Source organism: Oreochromis niloticus, linkage group LG3 (genome assembly GCF_001858045.2).
Source record: "Oreochromis niloticus isolate F11D_XX linkage group LG3, O_niloticus_UMD_NMBU, whole genome shotgun sequence".
NCBI classification, from domain to species: domain Eukaryota; kingdom Metazoa; phylum Chordata; class Actinopteri; order Cichliformes; family Cichlidae; genus Oreochromis; species Oreochromis niloticus.
Genome location: NC_031967.2, coordinates 86,037,623 through 86,058,475, shown reverse-complemented (window position 1 = coordinate 86,058,475; position 20,853 = coordinate 86,037,623). Strand labels below are relative to the sequence as shown.

Here is a 20,853-nt window from a genome sequence, read left to right as displayed (position 1 = left end):
TACACCCTGTGGTCCTGGATCCCACCCATGTGTATACCAAACTACTTATTCAAGATGTGGATGCACGTCTCGGTCATCCTGGCCCAGAGAGAGTATTCGCTGAGCTTCGGCAGACTGTATGGATCCTGCGAGGTAGGAAGGCCGTTAAGCGGCACCAACATAGTTACATGGATTGCCGTAGGTGGAGGTCAAACCCGGCTTCCCAGCAAATGGCTGACCTGCCGCCTGCCCGCCTCAGGCTGTTCAAACCTGTCTTCTATTCGGCTGGCATGGACAGCTTTGTTCCTTTCTGGATCAAGATAGGCAGACGCAGGGAGAAGCGATGGGGCATTTTGTTTAAACAACCCAACTTATGTTATCAACTTTTGGTAAGTGACTCACTAATATACACTCCAAAACACGTTATATAAATCCACTAAACACACAATATTCACACATGGGCCCCACACACACTCACATTCACACTTGTTGCAGGCCTGTTTGCTGCTCACGCCAGACGATGGAGAAAAATCCTCTTCTCCCCAGTAAGACCACAAAAGTCTGACTTACAGTTCCGTTGCTCGGTAGGTCGCCGTTCACCAGTCCCACACTAAATCCACAGACTACAGCTGATGCGCCAGAATGTCATACTGGGGGTGTTTTTGTTTTTTTTTTTAAATACAAGGAGGGATTAAGTAAATCAGAAACAAATGACACAGATGCAACAGGTATAATCAGGAAAAGTTTATTCCCAAGGCAGACAGCAGGAATTAAAAAAAACAAAAAAAACATCTGTGCTAAAATTCCACAACAATAGACATTCTAACAAAACTTATTTTGTATACTAAAATACCCTGAAGTATAGACAGTGGATTAACACAATGTAATATGTAAAAATGTAAAAACTACACTCACAAATAAACACTGAAATCAGAGTAAAACTAATTATAAAAGACAAATACAAATTCCCACTATGTGGATGTACATATGTGTATGGCTCACTTTACCATAAATTGTTTCTTCAGTCAGTGAAATGGTGCTTCAGCTTGAGATGGAGGCTCTCAAGGTTCTTGCTGTGAAGCTGCGACCGTTTAGCAGTGAACAGGAGTCCTGCGTGACTAAAAAGTCTTTGATCCACAGCTTCTTGATGTGAGGAAAGCCATGCAATAGCTCCACACCTCCAGTGATTGGACAGTGAAAGGTACCTCTCCAGCTCCTCTGCTTCTGGCTTTCCTGACCCCATGGATCCATCATCTTCGTCGGTTAGGCTGCTGTTTGTGCTGGTCTCATCCAGCTCTGTGTCTAGGTGATGTCTGATGAAGTGGAGACCTGTGGAAAGATGTAAGGTTTTCAAAAGAATTAGGTCTGGTCATTATAGTGCTGTATACACTGCCAAGCTGCAGATGTTTGTTTGGAGGAAGCCTCCAAAAGCTGCCCATACACTGTGCGATTTAGCCCATTTTGAGCAGATTTTTCAGTCGCGCAACCGTTTTGGGGATCGGCCGTGTTTTGCCTTAATCGTATGTGCATCGTGTAGTATACATGGGGTAACGATAAGCAGTTAACACCTCATGACCAGCTCCCAATCATCAATTGTATGGTCGCATGATAATCAAACCAGTTTGAAATCCTGTCGCCTCTCACACTGCGCAGCACAAACACAGAAATGAAAGAAAAGGTGGAGCGGCACGGCAGCGCAGCGTGTGATCTGGACACAAGAGATGGAGGCACAACTTGTAGGATGAGGCAAGCTCATCCGAGTAGGTAAGCGTAGAGCTGCCACCCAGGCAAAAGAAAAATAGAGCTATATCACGTTATAACGTAAACAGTTTATTGTTCTAACAATATACCTTTCACGTTTAAACAATATAATATTTATATTGTACGAATGTGATAATTATGTATATTGCAATAACGTGATATTATATTGTTCAAACATGAAAGGTATATTGTTAGAACAATAAACCTTTCATGTTATAACGTGACATAGCTCTATTTTTCTTTTGCCCCGGTGGCAGCTCCACGCTTTTGTATCCGAGGCTTTTCGATGTGGCCTCACAAAATTATCACGACTACAACAACCATGAAGAGTTGGATGGACATTGCTGCTCAATCACAGCTGCCTGGTCAATGTTTTTCATTAGTAATTTAGCAGTTGATGGTGTGTGTGTGTGTGTCTGTGTGAGTGAAAGACGGAGAGGGAGAGCGAGGGACAGATTTTGTATAAGCTTCATGTTATGGACGCACAGTTTGAGCACTCAGGTTGCATCAGAGCATCAGACCGTATAGTGTGAGACCCTGCATCTTGACCTATGAACTTCTAACCTCTGCGATTTTATTGTGCAGTTTGAGCAGGAGCGGAATAACGTGACTGAAAAAAAAAAACTCGCACAGTGTTTTCCCCAGCTTAATGCAGACTGTTTAAACTAAACAAGCTGCTGTTTCACATAATAAACCCTGTCAGCCGCAGTATTGCCTTCTGTTTAACTGTTAAAGCAGTAGAGACGAGCTGTTTGCATGTTCGTGGAACTCTAGCGTCATTAACCAGGCTAGCTGTTAGCTTATAGCTCACGCTAGTGTAACACTTCTGGAGTCGTTACAGTATACTAGGACCAGTTAGGTTCGGCTACTAGAGTAGTAATGAGTGTAGGATGTAATAAAGACCACAGACCAGAAAATACGTTTAAATTGCCGGCTTGTTATTTTGAAAAGACAGAGAAAAGACAGTTATAGACACATTACATAAAACATTCAAATTCACATTTAAGGAAAACAAGATATTTTCTTTCCCCTTTTCAGTTCAGTAATTTCTGTTAATTTATCCTATTTATTTCAAAACCTTTTATTTGGCTTTAAAAGGATGTTATTTTCAACCTAGGTTATTGTTTTATTCATTTCAAGTTCTAAGTTCAAGTTTATCTTTTGATCTATTTGCATTAACACTGTGTTATTTTAAATCAAGCTTAGTTCTTTTAAGCCCAAGATTTAATTTAATCTTGGTCTAAGTTCACCTTTAAATTTCAACCATTCCTTATTTTGTTTTAACCCAACAAAATTATTTACATCTCCAATAACACCATTACAGCATTAAAATTGGTTGTCCAAAATAAATTACAAAAACATGTAAAAACTGAAAACAATTCAGCAAAAGGCTGAACAAATCCCTTAAACAAACAAATAAACAAAAGAAAATTGTCTCTGTGTTCTTTAACTATAAATCCTGGAATTGCTCTGAATGATTATCCAGTGCTTTGAAAGTCCACTGTTCTTTTGCAGAGGTGTATGGATTAATCCTACCAGTTTTTTAGTGAAAGAGTTCAACGTCCAGCAGGGGGCGGTTTCCTTTTTCCTGCTCGGTACAGTTCAATGGGTCCGTGGGTGGCTCGCCAAATTGTTTCTCGCTCAGCGGATCAAACTCCGATTCTAGCTCGGCATTTCCCGATCCAAACCTTAATGGCCTACCATAACAACAAAGCAATATGCATAAACATTTGAAAATAACACACGGGTAGCCCTTACATAACAGTAAAAGTCCATTTTTCCCAGCTTATTTAGCCGTAAATGAGGTGACGCCAACATGGCGCGCTGAAACACCGTCAAAGCCCTTTGAACTGCAGCCTGTGTGTCGGTTAAGCACCAATCCACCGTTTTTTAACATAAAACAGCATAAATCTGCTACCTTGACTTTCCATTTGCATGAAATGAGGAATATAATACAACAAAACATTTCTTGCATGAAATAAAATACAATTGCTGAACTCACCAAGTCCCGTTCGGTTACGTTCACAACGTCACCAAGGCAAGGACAGGTCGGAAAAACAAAAATACATTCTCCAGAGTACAAAAATGGCTTTATGTAGACTTCTGGCTTGTTTTTTAATATTTTTTCACTCGTTTAGGCAGCAGCTCCGCAAGGACTGTCTGCATTTCTCCCTCTCCAGCTTCAAAAAGAAGGAACAACCCGATTGGGTGCAGCTGATCACAGGAGTCACGCTGCAGCGTACCCTTTCACAATAAGAGTCTGAACACATATTTTAGCCATTTTACCTGAATTAACATAAAACACCATGAATTAACAAGTTTTTTAACCTTTTAACATATTTTTAAACACAAATGAAATCCTATACCATGAATTATATCATTGCTGATGTTTTTAATGAATTTTCTAACCATTATGCTCTATTTATTGACTATTTATCACCAGTAATATATTTCTTATGACTGTTTTTACTAACAGGCTTTTATCTATTGACAACTATGTTAACCAGGGTTACACTAGCTAACCAGCGAGCAGTTAAAAGGACAGCTGAAGCTGCACAAAACACCCACAAACTTATCTCACTACAACGTAGCACCGAAAATATGACTCGCAGCTCGAGCTCGACACAGCTGCTGTAACATAAGACTGACATCCAGCTAACCACAGCTAAAAAGATATTTAGAGAAAACTTACCGTTTCATCAGGTTGCGAGCTGATTTGTTTCACGCTGAAAAGTTGGTTTGTTTTGGCTCTCCCTGAAGACACCGACACTGCAGACATAGCTGTTCTTTTGTGCTGCTTTTAAGCGAAACATTCTTTGTATGTGAGGCCAAAGGTGTTCATCCTCTTTAGCTCTAGCGTAGACTCTGCCATCATGTTTCTTCTTTCCCTGTGTCCGCTACTTTGAAACGCTTGGGCCGCTCCGCCCGCCACGGTTTCAAACTGGTCATGTGACTGTATGGCCTCGTCTCATTGGTAAAAAAGTTACCGGAAACTCCACTAGCGGCATGTTATCTAATGTGTTAAACTATATTTTTTTTAAAGTAACGAGTTGAATTTTGCAAATGTAGCGGAGTAAAAGTACCGTTTCTTCTTCATAAATGTACTCAAGTAAAAGTAAAAAGTATCGTGCAAAAAAGGTACTTAAAAAGTACATTTTTTTCAAAAACTTACTCAAGTAAATGTAACGGAGTAAATGTAGCTCGTTACTACCCACCTCTGTACATCACATAACATCAACTGTGAACACCTTATGTTACCGTGGCGTTTAAGTCCATGGGAATTATGAGTATCTACTCCCAAATTCCCATCCGGGCTACATTAGTATCGGTTCATGGTATCGGTTAACTTTTACGAGTATGAGTACACACACATTTTACAGTATCGGCCCCGATACCCGATACCAGTATCGGTATCGGTGCATCCCTACTTACATCCAATACCACCATTCAGTTCTGAGGGTCTCTGTTTTAGATATGGAGATTACTCAGAGGCACCTCAGCTGTGCAGGTCATAGTGCTCTGTACACCTTAACAGAAAGTGATGTAATGACATGATGATGACTGCTGTCCAAACTTTGGATGAGTAATAAGTGCCTGCGTGTGTGTTTGCACATGTTGGAGAGAGTCATTTGAAATTAAAGAGGAAAGGTTGAAGATTTGCTAATAAGACTATTTAGGTTTGATCACCTAAACGTCACCAATCATTTTGCCTAAACGAATGTCTGAAGATTTTTTTTTTTTTACATGAATATAATGTTAAACACCAACACTGAACAAAAAAATCAAAAGGTCAACGTGCAGTATTCTATCATATGCAAACTTATATTATTAAAAAGTTTATATTGACTACCAGTGTTGGGTAAGTTACTTTAAATTAGTAACTTAGTTACATTACTAGTTACTTCTATCAAAAGTAACTCAGTTACTTCAAGTTACTCGTTACTTTCAGAGTAACTAGTTACTAGGGAAAGTAACTTTGGTTTTTCTCTTGTTAATGTGTTGCTTCTGTAACTGGATACCCAGCAGGGTATGGCTGTAGCTCAGGTGGTAGAGCAGGTCATCTACTGATCAGAAGGTTGGTGGTTCGATTCCTGGCTTCCCCTAGTCTGCATGCCAAATATCCTTGGGCAAGATACTAACCCCAAATTGCTCTCCGATGCATCCATCGGAGTACGAATGTGTGTGTGAATGTTACTTAGAAAGCACTTAGGAAAAATGTGCTTGTGTGAATGGGTGAATGCACAAGTTGTGTAAAGCGCTTTGAGTGCTCAGAAGAGTAGAAAAGCGCTATATAAGAACCAGTCCATTTACCAGCAAGATTGCCAGTCTTCTAGCTTGCTTACTTGCCACAACTGCACTGTGCCATCTACCAATAGAAAGGAAAAAATAATGTGCATATTTCCACGAGAGAAATCCCACGCCTGGACCGTCATCGACCGCTGCTGATTCTAGCCTGCTTTTTACATCCAACAGAAAAACTGCAGTCATGGTGCTTTCGATTGTACTCAGAACTCAGAAATTCTGCCTTCTGAATAGGAAGATGTAGGTAGGTAACACCAGACTGCAGATGAGCTGCATCCAGGGCTGGACTGGGACAAAAAATCGGCCCGGGGATTTTGACTAGAGACCAGCCCGCCATTATAGGAAAAATCATAAAGCCTTTGAATGAATATAAACACTGTTGTGACAGTGATGTACACTGTCTTGATGGTATATATGTATCAATCTATCAATTGTTTGTTATTAGACTCAGAAAATTACTTTTTTAAAAGCGAGACATTTTAAATGAGAATAAGAAAGAAAAGTATTTCCTTGTGCCCCCCTCTCCCTGTTAATGCCCTACCTGGCCCCCTGGCAACACTTTGCTAGACCCGCCCCTGCACAGTTACCAGCTGTTAGCTACATAGAAAAGGATCCTGGTGTTATTTGTCTCTCAGAAACAGTTCATAACTTCCCTTCAACTCATCCATGTCACCTAAAAGGTAAACCTGTTTCTCCATCACCTGTTCAGCTCTGATGATTCAGTAAGGACATCTCCTGGTTTCATCTTCATGTTTCCCTCTCACCAGATAACCAAACCGATATCATGACCAGCAGCTTTACAGCTGTGGCTCCAGCAAACATCAGCTGATACTAGAAATTAATATTAAATAAATTCTAACAACAGCTGATCAAGCTTAAACGTGCTGCTGTTGTTTAGCGCGACATCCGCTGGTTTCCTCTTTGTGGCGCAAAGTGGGCGATAAATAAACAAGAGAGAAAAGCCGATCAGCTGATCATTGATCAGTTTCATGATTGAAGTAGCAACAGGAGAGGGAGGGGGGAGAATGAGAGAAGAAGAGGCAGCTGTGCAGCGTAAAGACAGAATAACTCCAGCTTTGTGTCTTTTTCATTGTAGCTGAATTACGGGACAAACTGTGTTTCTTTTCACCTCAATATGAAAAGCGTAATATTTTCTCTGAATACGAGACGATTCTGTTTTTTACTGGATGGTTGGCAACTCTAATAATTAAACTTATGAACAAAATAAAGTTCAACATCAGTAACATAGCACCCACCCAGCTGTATAGAAACTCCGTCATGCTAGCTAGCATGCAGTACGAAAAAGTCGTAAATAAACTCCACCTAAACTTGGTTTATATCTGACCCAGATAGACTGCAGGTCATAACTTCTTACCTGAAGTTCAGTTCACCTGACACTCGGACACCGGTGGCCTCTTCGGGTCTCTCCTCTTGCCTCTCTTTTCCTTCATCCACCTGCTGGCCTCCACCACTTGCTAATGTTATTGAATCTGTGGAAGCTCCGCAATAGCCACCACACGAAGTAACGAATAACGAGCCTATCTAAATCCCAGTAACGAGTAACGCGTTCCTGGTTTTGGCATAATAACTAGTTACCGTGCTCGTTACCACAATAATAACGTAGTTACTGTAACGCGTTACTTAATAACGCGTTAGTCCCAACACTGCTGACTACTAAATACAATTTTATATTGACACCGTGGTAGCTACTCAGTGCTTGCTTGGAAGTTTAGGGGTTTTTGCTGTAAAAAGACGGTTTTGTCACTTTTTAAGGAATTAAACTCAAAGCAAGGTCAGTACTTCCACGCTTTAAACGCTGCACGCTCATACTCTCTCCGCACTCGATATATTATCCATTGTAATCTAATTACCTTTTTTGCAATAGTAATGCCTTACTTTACTCGTTACTTGAAAAAAGTAATCGGATTACTGCCCATCTCTGGTTGGAGCTGTGCACTTGTGGTTTGCCCTTTCCATCTTGTGTACACGTTTATCTTTGCTGTGTGTACTTGTACCTCTGAGTGGAAGCTGAACTCCTGAGTTCAAGTATCGAAGCATCAGCTGTGACGTTAAAGTCCAAATAGCTCGTTCATTTGACGTGCAAATGAAAGAAGGTAATGCCGTTTTCATGTGGATGTGTCACTGAGACACTTTCCACATCCACAGTTTAGAAAATGGGAAACTAAGTATAACAATGAACAAATTACTACACTGCTGTTTCAAAAGAGATACAATGTGTTTATCTAACTTGGCTGAAGCCAAAGTTCTACTGACAAATTCAGTCTGTTTTTTAATGAATGTAGGCTGTACATGTATTTATAAGTGTGAAGGAGCCCTGGGAGAAAAGACTGAAGCTTGTGCCAAAGAACAAAAGGGAAAGAAAGATCAGCATTAATATATGATGTATCGAGGCACTCGCTGCTCAAGAACACCTATATGTTTGAATATGATCAGTACTACAGCCTCTGTATAGATGTGTAGTCAGATCACTGTCATATTGATCATTTGAAGGGTTCGTTTATTTCTCACTTGCTTCTGATTGAGAAACACTGTAGCACAGTTTTCAAAGAGGGCTTTAGCCCTATTGTTAGCTTTTTCTACGGCCTCCTTTTTGCCTCCATGCTGGGGGATTGACAGACTTCACAGTTTTGGGAGGATGAAACCTCGAGTTAGAAGAAAAGACACCTGAGCGAGGACACACACAGATGCACACAAATACACACAAGCACAGAAAGTGTCAAGGATTTCTCTAGAAGTGTGTGTTAATTTGTTCCATCTGTCTTCTTCACAATAAACAACAGCTAACAGACACACATGCACTGTGTGTCACTTCACAGGGGCTGATGAAAGTGGACTCGGTAAAGGGAGTGCTGGACCTGTTCTACACATCCTGGACTCTGTTAACAGACTTTATTCTGCAGCATAAACAGATGACGTAAAACTATAAAAATATATGAAAAATAGAGAAACGTTTAACATTGTGACTGTTCACATTAGTGAAGCTGTTACTTTGCCTCCAGGTGAAAAAAGAACCCTAAAGCTGAGTCTTATTAAACATCTGCTGCACGAGAGAGTTTCATGGCCCTGCTTTATCCTGTGCTTGCTGACCACCTTGTTCTGAAACCTCTTCATCATCCTCACAGTTGTGTGAAGAAAGAAGGAAGCAGGTGGAGATGTAAACCATCTGTGCTCCTGTGTTCACTTGTGTGTGTGCTGTCTATGGTCATATCTAATGTGTACCTATAGACAAATACAAACACAAACACCTGGCATTGCACAGAAGTCTTTACTGGAGCAACCTGCAGATGTCAGAGATCTGATTAGAGGGTAAAGTGGACTAGTGAGTGCCATTTATTTTGTTGTTGTCTGCTGGGGGACAGCATCAGCTCCAGAGATGCCATCAGGATCAGCAAACTAATCTGCAAGGCTGGAAGTGTCACTGAAGGAGTTTGAGTCAGTGAGGGACTCAAACTCTTTATTCTGTGAGCTGAACACAGCTGTCAGGCAAAACATCTGTGATCTGTCCTATTGATCACTTTGTCACTTAGTTATATGCATGTAGGACAGCATCACATGTGAGTCTTATGCTCCTTCACGTCTTTGTTCTACACACACACAGTGGGGCATTGTAAGTTCATGGGAGACGTTACACAGAGGGTGAGACTCCTTCCCTTATCAGGGGGGAGGAAGGAGGGAGGATTGGAGAGGTAAATCTCCAGGTGAGCGCTACGTGAAAAACAAAGGGAAGGCTTCTAAGACAGAGCCAACACATGTAAGAGGGTTGGAAAGTGATCACATGTAAACAGCAAACATTACTAACCAGGTATTCTTCGAAGAGGATGTTTGGGTCCAGAGAAAGACAAAGAGATGTCAGCAGCATCACAAACATCAATATCAGAGGAAGCAGGTAAAAGGACACTATTTGAACTTTAAAATGCAAAACAAGAACAATCGACTAATGAAATGTATTGATTGCATTTAAGCTAACTTAACAATAATCCTCAGAAGAAGAGCAATGTTGACAATGCTATATAATAACTTTCTATAACAATAATTATTGTATGACCTGGTCTATTGACATCCATGTGTGACTCAAATGTAGTGAAAAACTTAGTAAAATGTATAAAATGTATTTTTTGGCATAATGTGCGTTATTATACGTTAATAGAATAGAACAGATCTTTACTGTCACTCTTACAAGAACAATGAAACACAGTTTGGCATCTCTCCCTCAGCAGCAGGTTGACTTTTACCTTAAAACTCCTTCAGAATAAGAAAAAATGAAAGAAAAACCAAAACCAAAAAAATAGACTTAAAGTTTAAGAGGTGCGTACACAGGGAATGTATGTAATAACTAAGCATCTACACAGATATGTACAAGTTATATACAAGTTATATGCCATACAAAGGATACAAAGGAGCAGGTGATCAGTGCAATATAAGGTGCAATGTGATGGGTGGTGGTGCACAGTGAGTGTCCAGGGTGGAGGGGCCCTTGAGGATGACATTGCCAGTATATAAATGTCTTTGAGGGAGGTTAGTGTCGGGCCCAGAGCCGCTCTGCTGCCCTCACCACCCGCTGCAGTTTCCTCTTGTCCTCCATAGTTGAACCACAGTGTGCAGCAGAAGGATCTCCATGGTAGAAGTTCATTAGCAGTTTTTGATTAGCATTCTTGAACATACTTAGATCTCAAATTAAAAACCAAAGATTGATGCAAAACTCATTTGTTGCTTTGGGTTTGCTAGTTTCAGTTTATTTAATATAAACGTTTAGTTATGTAATTTCTTCTTCAAGTAATGATTCAAGACAAAGAGAAGGTAATAAGGCAAAGACGCGGTATTGGCCACTAGTGAAGTGTGTTCAAGACTTTTCCCTGTCTTATTTCTCTTTATTACACATAATTTATGGAAACGTGTGGTTTGATTACTTTGCATGTGTGGATTTGATGGGTTGTTACCACATCTGGTGAGATTTTCATGTCAACAGTACCTTCTGAAATATATTTCTTTAGAAAATTGGTGACATTGGTGAAATTCGTTCAATACCTGCTCTATTTAAACCCCATAACCACACTGGGTAGCAACCTCACCACTACATGGCCACAGAGATTTCCAAAGTAAGCACCTGTGTGGAACAGGAACATGACACAGAAATGTATTATTTAAATGGTCTGTTGGAAAATACATTCAAAGCACGGATGGAGAGATGTCCCCCTAATCACAAACTGGGAAGCTCGACTGGTGTCTGATAAGCCTGAGGGAAAAAAGAAGGAACACACACACGTAAAGGAAGCACTCAAAACATGCGGTTATCCTAACTGGGCGTTCATAAAGTCAGCAAAGAGGCACAGAAAAGAAGATCAGACACCAGCGAGGGAGGATAAGAAAGACAGACGCAACAACGTTGTCATCCCCTATGTAGCCGGTGTATCAGAGAAACTCAGGAGAGTTTTCTCCAAGCACGACATCCCAGTGTACTTCAGACCCAGCAACACACTCAGACAGAAACTGGTTCACCCGAAAGACAAAACTCCAAAACACAGACTGAACAACGTGGTGTATGCTGTACAGTGCAGCGAGGAATGCCCAGACCTCTACATTGGAGAGACCAAACAGCCACTTCACAAGCGCATGGCACAACATAGAAGAGCCACCTCCACAGGACAAGACTCAGCAGTCCATCTGCATCTTAAGGATAAAGGTCACTCTTTTGAGGATGCCAATGTTCACATATTGGACAGAGAGGACAGATGGTTTGAAAGAGGAGTGAAAGAAGCCATTTACGTCCACTGTGAGCGACCATCTTTGAACAGAGGCAGTGGTTTACGACACCAACTGTCTGCCATCTATAATCCAGTTTTGAGATCCCTTCCCAGACGCCTTAACGCCCACTCACATCCTGGGCCATCTGACCTCAGGAATTCACATGACAAGGTGGGGCCAGGTTTCACAATGGGCTCACCTGAAACCCTGGCTGATTAGGCCCCACACCCGCTTTCACACCTTGGCTCATGTGATTAGAGGATCACCAGGGGGTCCTTTTGTCCCTCTGTGGGGGGACACTCCCACTGGGTTTAAATCTGGGACTCCCCACCATTTGACCTTAGAACTGAAGAAGCTTCTCGGATGAGAGGTGAAACGTCTTCAAGCAACTCAAAGAAGTCCAGACGCTTTTCTTTGCAAACTCCTTTGACTATATTATATATATTGCTCACTTATTGTATTTACCAACATCAAGGAGTCATAAGCAAAGAAAGGCCACACCATGGTGCATGTTTACATAAGGAAAGTTATGGATCAAAATGTATTAAGCAAATAAGCATTAAAATTTTTTCAGCCCCCCTATCGAGGAAAAAAAATTACATGTTCAAATCAACGCAACGGTGGCCCAATATCAGAGAGGACTCTTCATAATTTGAAAAGCTTCGAGTAATGAACCGTTTTTCAATACAAGCTTCAGTGCTTCAGAAAGCTTCATTTGGCCATCACTAAGGGAAACTATGAAAATATGTGGTGAGGATAACAGATGATCTGACACTGACTGGGCAGAAACACACAGACTAAATACACATAAGGAATGATTAAGTGGAGTCACAGCTGACAACAATAAACATAATGACAGGACAGGGGACGTGAAAGTAAATACAATAAACAAAAAGCACAAGGCTCTTTCAAAATAAAATGGGAACATAACAAGACATAGGCATGACTCAAACTTTACAAACAAAGAAAACTTGGAAACAAAAGATGACAGATAAACACACGTAGACTAAACATGACAAGCTGACACGGAAAACTTAACACAGGGAAGAGACAAATGGGGAGCTTGATAAATCATGAAGTTAAACTGTAACCTAGGCATGACAGAATGTAACTAGATAAACTGAAATGAAACTAGACTCAAAGAAATAACAAAAACATCCAGAAACTCAGAACACTAGGTCACACGACCCAGGACAATGACAATTTAATGTTAACCAACACACGTGCACACGCACACACACACACGCACACACACACACGCAAACCTCAAAAGGAGTAAGAGTTTTTATCGGTCGGCCTAGTTGGTCCAGCTGTGAGTCCGTTACCGTGAACTATGGAGCGGCAGATTTGTGCTGTTTGTGCTGGAACTAAGCTGCAGACAGCTGATGTTAGCCAGGAAAACATTACACACGGCTTCACTTACCTTCACAGGGAGCTTCACATGGAAACAATCAGCATTGATTGGATTGGACAGTCTTCTAGCCTTTGTTCTACTCCCTCCCTTACTTCTGTGTTTTGCTGGTCGCTGGCGTCACAAGGTGAAAACTTGAAAATGGACCCTGAAGTGTTGCTCCATTTTTTTTGTAGCTAGAAAAACGTTATCATCTTCGCCGGCATGTTTTGTACCTTAGGCTCATCAGAGACAATCATGTCCAGTTAAAATAATTTTCTTTAATCTACACGCAGGAATTAGCAATTACTTAGCTAGTTTCATGGATAATTTCACTGACTGAATGATTTGCGGTCATTCGTACACATTTACTGTATTATATAAAATATATAAACTAAATGTCTTTGAAACATTAAAGAACTGTTAAAATCTCCCAATTCTTTTAATCTTTGGGTTGAAGGAAGGACAATACTCGGTGTATAAATGCTCAATCAACCATTATTTATTTCCATACAATTCAACACTTTTGAGCATAAACCATCATGATGGGGAGACCTGCATGCAGAGGGTCACAGCAAATCTCAAACTGGTGGAGGGTTACTCAGCCTCTTATAGCCTCTAGTGGCCCCCACCTAGTCTACCTCAGACTCCCGAAACGGGGGAACCAACTTGATGTGCTTACTTATGTCAAAACTGGCAGAAGAAGAAGCACTTATGTTTGATGACGTCGGGGAAACATTAGCTGAGCCCTTTTCAAGCTCAAGAGCCCTGATACGGAGATGCATAGCTTGTACTTCCAGCTCCTTGTTGCGGGTCTCCACCTCTCTTATGCGGAGCGTGAGGCGCAGATCCTCAGTTGACGTACCTTCACTGGATTCAGAAACCCCATCAGCCTCCGTGCCAGCAGCAGACGCATTAGCTGCGTTAGCATCCGCTTCAGATGCAGTGCCATCTGCCTCTTTCACTGGCTTGCTTTCCGCATCAGCCCCCCGTGGTAGAAGCACACGTTTCTCCACTAGCTTTTCAGCCAGTGTTTCCTTCAACTCTGCCTTGTGAGCACTGTAAGACACTTCCACATCATAAGAGTTAGCCACAATGAGTAGGTCCGCCTTCTTACATTTGTCAAGTTTTTCCCATGAAGGTGCCTCCACAAAATCTTCAAATGAAAAATCCATTCTCACACCCCCCACACAAAAAAATAAAACTGCTAACCAGAACAGGACACGCCAACCCAACTTACCAAAAAGCAAGAAAAGACACGGAACGAGCCCCCAATTATGTTATGGCCCGTCTAGGCGCGGCCAGACCACAACATAAAGGGTGATCCATCCCCGTCCAACCCCAAGCAGCACGTCACACACTTAATATTTTGTGACAGTGATTTATTTACAATGAGTGCAGTTAAACAAAGGAAGGGAGCATATCATAACTTCAGGGTGAACCCAAGGCCAAAACAACAAACAAAAGGTAGCCTATCTCAGGAACAAACACACCTTACCTACTCAAAAGAACTAAACCAAACGACAATCACTTTCCTCCCTGCCTAACAAAAACAGGAGAAAACTGATCAAACAAAAAGGCGGTCCACCCCTACATGCTCTTACATTAGACAACATAGTACCATAGTGACACAGTGAACGGTCTGCCGGTTGGGTTGGGCCGGGGATGAATGACATGGCAGTCCCTGGCGGTCTCTTTTTATCCGCTGCCTCCCGGTCCTCAGCCAATCGGTGCGAGCCATCCACCCTGGATGCACCAACCACGGAGGAGCACCTTCACACTCAAATTTACATGTGATTACGATCCCAGTCGTAACAAGACGATCAGCTGATCATTGATCAGTTTCATGATTGAAGTAGAAACAGGAGAGGAGAGAATGAGAGAAGAGGCAGCTGTGCAGCATAAACACAGAATAACTCCAGCTTTGTGTCTTTTTCATTCTAGCTGAAGCTGTGTTCCTTTTCACCTCAATACGAAACGTGTAATATTTTCTCTGAATTTGAGACGATTCTGTTTTTTACGGGATGGTTGGCAACTCTAATAATTAGCCTTATGAACAAAATAAAGTTCAACATTAGTAACAGCCAGCCACCCAGCTGTATAGAAACTCCGTCATGCTAGCTAGTACTTTCTCTATCCCAGGGTTCCCGAATAAACCCCCTAATGATGTAATGGATGACATTATGTGTTTTAACCCGGTTAAGAAAAAGGCCATATCATCAATACTTGTTCTGATTTTGCGCCTGGGTTCTTCTTCTATGTCTGCAATTAAGCGATCCTGGGAAGAGAATCTTAGAATCTGTATTACTGAAGCAGACTGGGGCAATGTTTTAAGTAATATTCACTCGTCCTCCATGTGTGCAAGACATTGCCTTCTGCAGTTTAAAATAGTGCGTAGGGTTCATCTCAGCAAATTGAAATTGGCGAAGATGTATCCTCAGATTGACCCCACATGCGAAAGATGTAAATTGGCAGAGGCCACCTTGATCCATATGTTTTGGTCCTGTCCCAGAATACAAAAGTTCTGGACGGATGTCTGTGAGGCTTTGTCATGCATATTTGGAATGAGAGTGTCACCCAATCCACTTTTATTTTTATTTGGGGTCAATTCCGATGGCCTGGCGCTACCGGCAGGTGGTAAAAGACTTATTGCCTTCTCTACACTATTGGCAAGACGTCTAATACTTTTGAAGTGGAAGGACGCAGCCCCGTCCACAGTTTCGCATTGGGTTAAGGATGTATTATTTCATCTTAAATGAGAGAAAATTAGGTTCATTTTGAGAGGCTCTGTAAATAAATTTAATAAAGTCTGGAAACCATTTTTGATATTTTTTGACCAACCATCTACACAGGTTCAGGAATGACCTTCATTTATTTATTTATTTTTAATTATACTTGTTTGCTTTTTTTTTTCTTCCTTCTTATTCTGTATACCTTGGCTGGTGGTATTTTGCACTGATTGAAAGTTTTTTCCTTTTAAACTTTTGATTACTTGACAGCGAACGGGGGTGTTGTTTGTTAGGGTGGGTTTTTATTTTATTTTTTCTCCCCTCTTTTACTTTTATTTGATGCTTTGTATTTTTGTATTTCATTGTGAAAAATAATAAATATATTAAACACTAAAAAATAAGTGAAGATAGAAAACCATGGCAACAACGTTAATCCCTAAATTCAAACGTTTTCCCAGCAGAACACAAAAGGAATACCGTCTGGACATCACAGGTTCTGTACAGCATGAAGGTTGATAAAACCATACTCATGTGAATGTGATGTGTAAATGGATTTATTCTTGCATCTCCATGCCACAGTGATTAATTCTACACCACAGTGAAGGGGTGATCATTTTCTCCTCTCATTTTAATAAATGGAGACATTTACTCTTTGGTCCCTAAAACATACAACATACATTACAAAAAGTTTCATTCGAAAAAATCTAAATTGATTGTATGTATACGCCAATACATGAAAAAACTGCGGAACCCACCATACAAACTAGTTTAACAACACAACGACTATAAAAATTAACCTTTCGTACCACCATATTTTCATATACTTACATTTAAAAGTGTTTTCCTCTCCCGCTTTGTCTACAAATGCGGCCATCGAAGCATTCTTGTCCTGAATTTGGACACAGCCTATGTAAGTAAGTAGGGAAAATTTATTTATATAGCGCTTTTCACAGATAAAAGATCACAAAGTGCTCTACAATACATGAAATGTATTGTAGAGCACTTTGTAACAGTAACATTGTAAACAATGTAACAGTAAATAAAACAGCAATGTAAAACAATAAAAACAATGTAAGAACAAATTTTATCAAAAGCTTTTCTATATAAAAATGTTTTCGGCTGTTTTTTAAAAGAATCAAGGGAGTCTTTACAGCATAGAGACAGTGGAAGACAATTCCACAACCGTGGTGGCACTGTCTGAAAAGCCAGATTGCCACGAGTTTTAAAATGACTGCGCAGTACCACCAGCAGTCTCTGACCTGATGACCATAAACCTCGAGAAGATGAATGCATTTTCAGCAGGTCAGATAAATATTTGTGAGCTTGACCATGTAGGGCCCTAAAGGTTAGAACTAAAATTTTAATGTGAAACCTAAACCTTACAGGTAACCAGTGAAGGGAGGCTAAAACTGGAGTAATATGCGATCTTTCTTTGGTGCCTGTTAAAAGATGTGCTGCAGCATTCTGCACAGTCTGAAGATGATTTAAGGCTGATTTGTTAAAACAAGTAAAAAGACCATTACAGTAGTCCAAACCGGAAGAAATAAAAGCACAAATAATCATCTCAAGTTCAGGCTTTGACACCATTAGTCTGTTTTGAAATATTCCTTAAATGATAAAAACAGTTCTGGACCACCCATTTAGAATGTTGCTTATGCGACATCAAGTTGTCAAATATGACAAAAAGGTTTCTAAGGCTCGATTTTACATAAGGGTCTAAGAAGCTGATATGCTGCCCTATTTCTGAGACCATATGATCTGGAGCAATAATTAGAGTTTCTGTTTTTATCAGCGTTCAGTTAGAGGAAGTTGTCATTTAACAATTGCTTGATTTCTGTCAGCCAATTACTTAAATTAGACAATTTATGAAACAATTTAAGAGAACAGTATAGTTGAATTTCATCAGCATAGAGATGATTGGAGATATTTTAATGATAGGAGATTGGGCGATTGTGGCTCAAGAGTTGGCAGTTCGTCTTGTAATCGGAAGGCTGCCGTTCTAGCCCCGGCTCTGACAGTCTCAGTCGTTGTGTCCTTGGGCAAGAAACTTCACCCATTGCCTACTGGTGGTGATCAGAGGGCCTGGTGGCGCCAGTGTCCGGCAGACTCGCCTCTGTCAGTGCGCCCCAGGGCACCTGTGGCTACAACGTAGCTAACCATCACCAGTGTGTGAGTGTGTGTGAATGGGTGGATGACTGAATGTACTGTAAAGCCCTTTGGGGTCCATAGGGACTTAGTAAAGCGCTATACAAATACAGGCCATTTTTACCATTTTATAGCGCCTAATAATTTGGCCTTGTGGAGAATATATAAAGTAGAAAGAGAATTGGAAAAAGGACAGATCCCTGAGGTACCCCACAAGGCAAAAACTGTTGATTCTGATATCACCTGATTCATGCAAACAGTAAAAGACCTTTCAGATAAATATGACATAAACCATTTCAACACAACACCAGTAATCCCGAACAAGTTCATGAGTCTTTTTATCATGATACTGTGATCTACAGTATCAAAAGCAGAGCTGAGCTCCAACAGGACCAGAACTGTGTACTCTCCAGAGTCTGCTGCCATCAAGATATCACTAGACACTCTAAGTAAAGCCATTTCATGGATTGCAATTTACGAAAACCAGACTGAACAATGTCCATAACAGCATTTTTATCCAGGAAATAGTTAAGTTGTGCTACTGCTATTTTTTCTAAAATCTTCGATACAAAGGCAGTTTTGATATTGGCCTATAACTGTTAGGAAGACATGCATCCAAGTGAGGTTTCTTTAATATTGGCTCGGCAACAGCTTGTTTTAAGAAGCTGGGAACTGAGTCAGTATAAAGAGAAATATTTATCAATACAGGGCCAATGGAATAAAACACACTAGTGAAAGGTGAAGCAGGAAGGACATCAAGTTGGCTGGAAGTCTATTTATATGACAAAGCAGAGCTCTGATGTCCTGTAATGTAACAAGAGTAAAAGAGGACCAGAGGTGAGCAAATTTCAATTCAATTCAATTCAATTTTATTTATACAGCGCCAAATCACAACAACAGTCGCCTCAAGGTGCTTTATATTGTACAGTAGATCATACAATAATAGATATAGAATAGAATAGAATAGAATAGAATAGCCTTTATTGTCATTGTACAGGGTACAACGAAATTGGAGTGCCACTCCCTTGGTGCAAAATGCAATAATAAATATAATAAATAAAAAATAGTAAGATATAAAAGGTACAATAAAACAAACATAAGTACTCAAACAAAGTAAGTATGATATTTACAGGATAGCAGCATTAATATAATGACAGTATGACAGTATGAATAGCAGCATAATATAATGACAGTGACAGTATGGTATGGCTAAGCAGGTTCAATTGTTTTTGTGCTTATTTGCAATGGTGATAGCTCTGGGAAAGAAGCTATCCCTGAATCTGTTTGTTCTGGTTTTATGTGACCTGTACCGTCTGCCTGACGGTAATAGTTCAAACAGTTGATTGCTGGGGTGAGAATGGTCCTTGATGATATTGCCAGCTCTGCTGAGGTACCGAGAGTTTGCAATGACCTCCAGGCTGGGCAGAGAGCAGCCAGTGATCTTCTGGGCTGTGTTGATGACCCTCTGCAGTGGAAATATAAATAAATATATATATATAGGGAAATATAGGGAAAAACCCAACAATCATATGACCCCCTATGAGCAAGCACTTTGGCGACAGTGGGAAGGAAAAACTCCCTTTTAACAGGAAGAAACCTCCGGCAGAACCAGGCTCAGGGAGGGGCGGGGCCATCTGCTGCGACTGGTTGGGGTGAAGAAGGAAAACAGGATAAAGACATGCTGTGGAAGAGAGACAGAGATTAATAACAGATATGATTCGATGCAGAGAGGTCTATTAACACATAGTGAGTGAGAAAGGTGACTGGAAAGGAAAAACTCAATGCATCATGGGAATCCCCGGCAGCCTACGTCTATTGCAGCATAACCAAGGGAGGATTCAGGGTCACCTGATCCAGCCCTAACTATATGCTTTAGCAAAAAGGAAAGTTTTAAGCCTAATCTTGAAAGTAGAGATAGTGTCTGTCTCCTGAATCCAAACTGGAAGCTGGTTCCACAGAAGAGGGGCCTGAAAACTGAAGGCTCTCCCTCCCATTCTACTTTTAAATACTCTAGGGACAGCAAGTAAACCTGCAGTGTGAGAGCAAAGTGCTCTAATAGGGTGATATGGTACTACAAGGTCATTAAGGTAAGATGGGGCCTGATTATTTAAGACCTTGTATGTGAGGAGCAGGATTTTGAAACAGAATTGGTACTAGCACTGAACCCTGTGGAACACTGAACATAATTAACTTCATTGTGTGAAGAGAACTTTCCATTTAGCTGAACAAATTGGAGTCTGTTAGACAGACATGATACAAACCACTGAAAGGCAGTACCTGTAATACCTACAACATGCTCTAATCGCTTTAATAGAATATTATGGTTGACAGTATCGAACACTGAACTGAGGTCTAGCAGGCCGGATCACCTTTAGTGACTAACTGAGTGTTTGGGAGTGCTAATGAGGCAACGCCAGAAGATCTGAGGAAGCGGGCAGGCTCATGGAGTCAGCGTCTCTCACTGGAGGAGCCTGACCTTGGAGGGCTTTAAAGATACGTCTTTATTTTGAAATCAATAAAAATCCTCACAAAGCAGCATACATCAGCAGCATCAAATGAATGCTGCAATGTTTGATTGCAAAGGTTATATAGAAGGAACACGTCAGCTTGAGGGACTCTTATGTCCAAATGTTTGGGAGTAGATACTCTTTGCAACAGAGATGTGAATGAGTGATGTGCTTTCCAAAAGAGTATCTGCCCGCTGCCTCAGACCTTCTGGCTTTGCCCACAGTGTTAGTGACATGTCACTTTAACCTGCTGCTAACTGAAAACAACACACTCATG

General features: G+C 40.8%; 1 protein-coding gene and 1 long non-coding RNA gene across 2 annotated transcripts in view; one reads left to right on the top strand and one right to left on the bottom strand.

Moving 5' to 3' along the window:
• Nucleotides 1-20,853, top strand: part of LOC102082314 (protein NLRC3-like) — a 441,947-nt gene that overhangs the window by 214,279 nt on the left and 206,815 nt on the right. The gene's annotated exons all lie outside the window — the stretch shown is intronic.
• LOC112846411 (uncharacterized) lies at nt 945-4,617 on the bottom strand. The gene is made up of 2 exons (XR_003219343.1): nt 4,433-4,617; nt 945-1,308 (listed from the first exon to the last, which is right to left on the bottom strand). It is a non-coding gene; the product is annotated as an uncharacterized LOC112846411 (long non-coding RNA).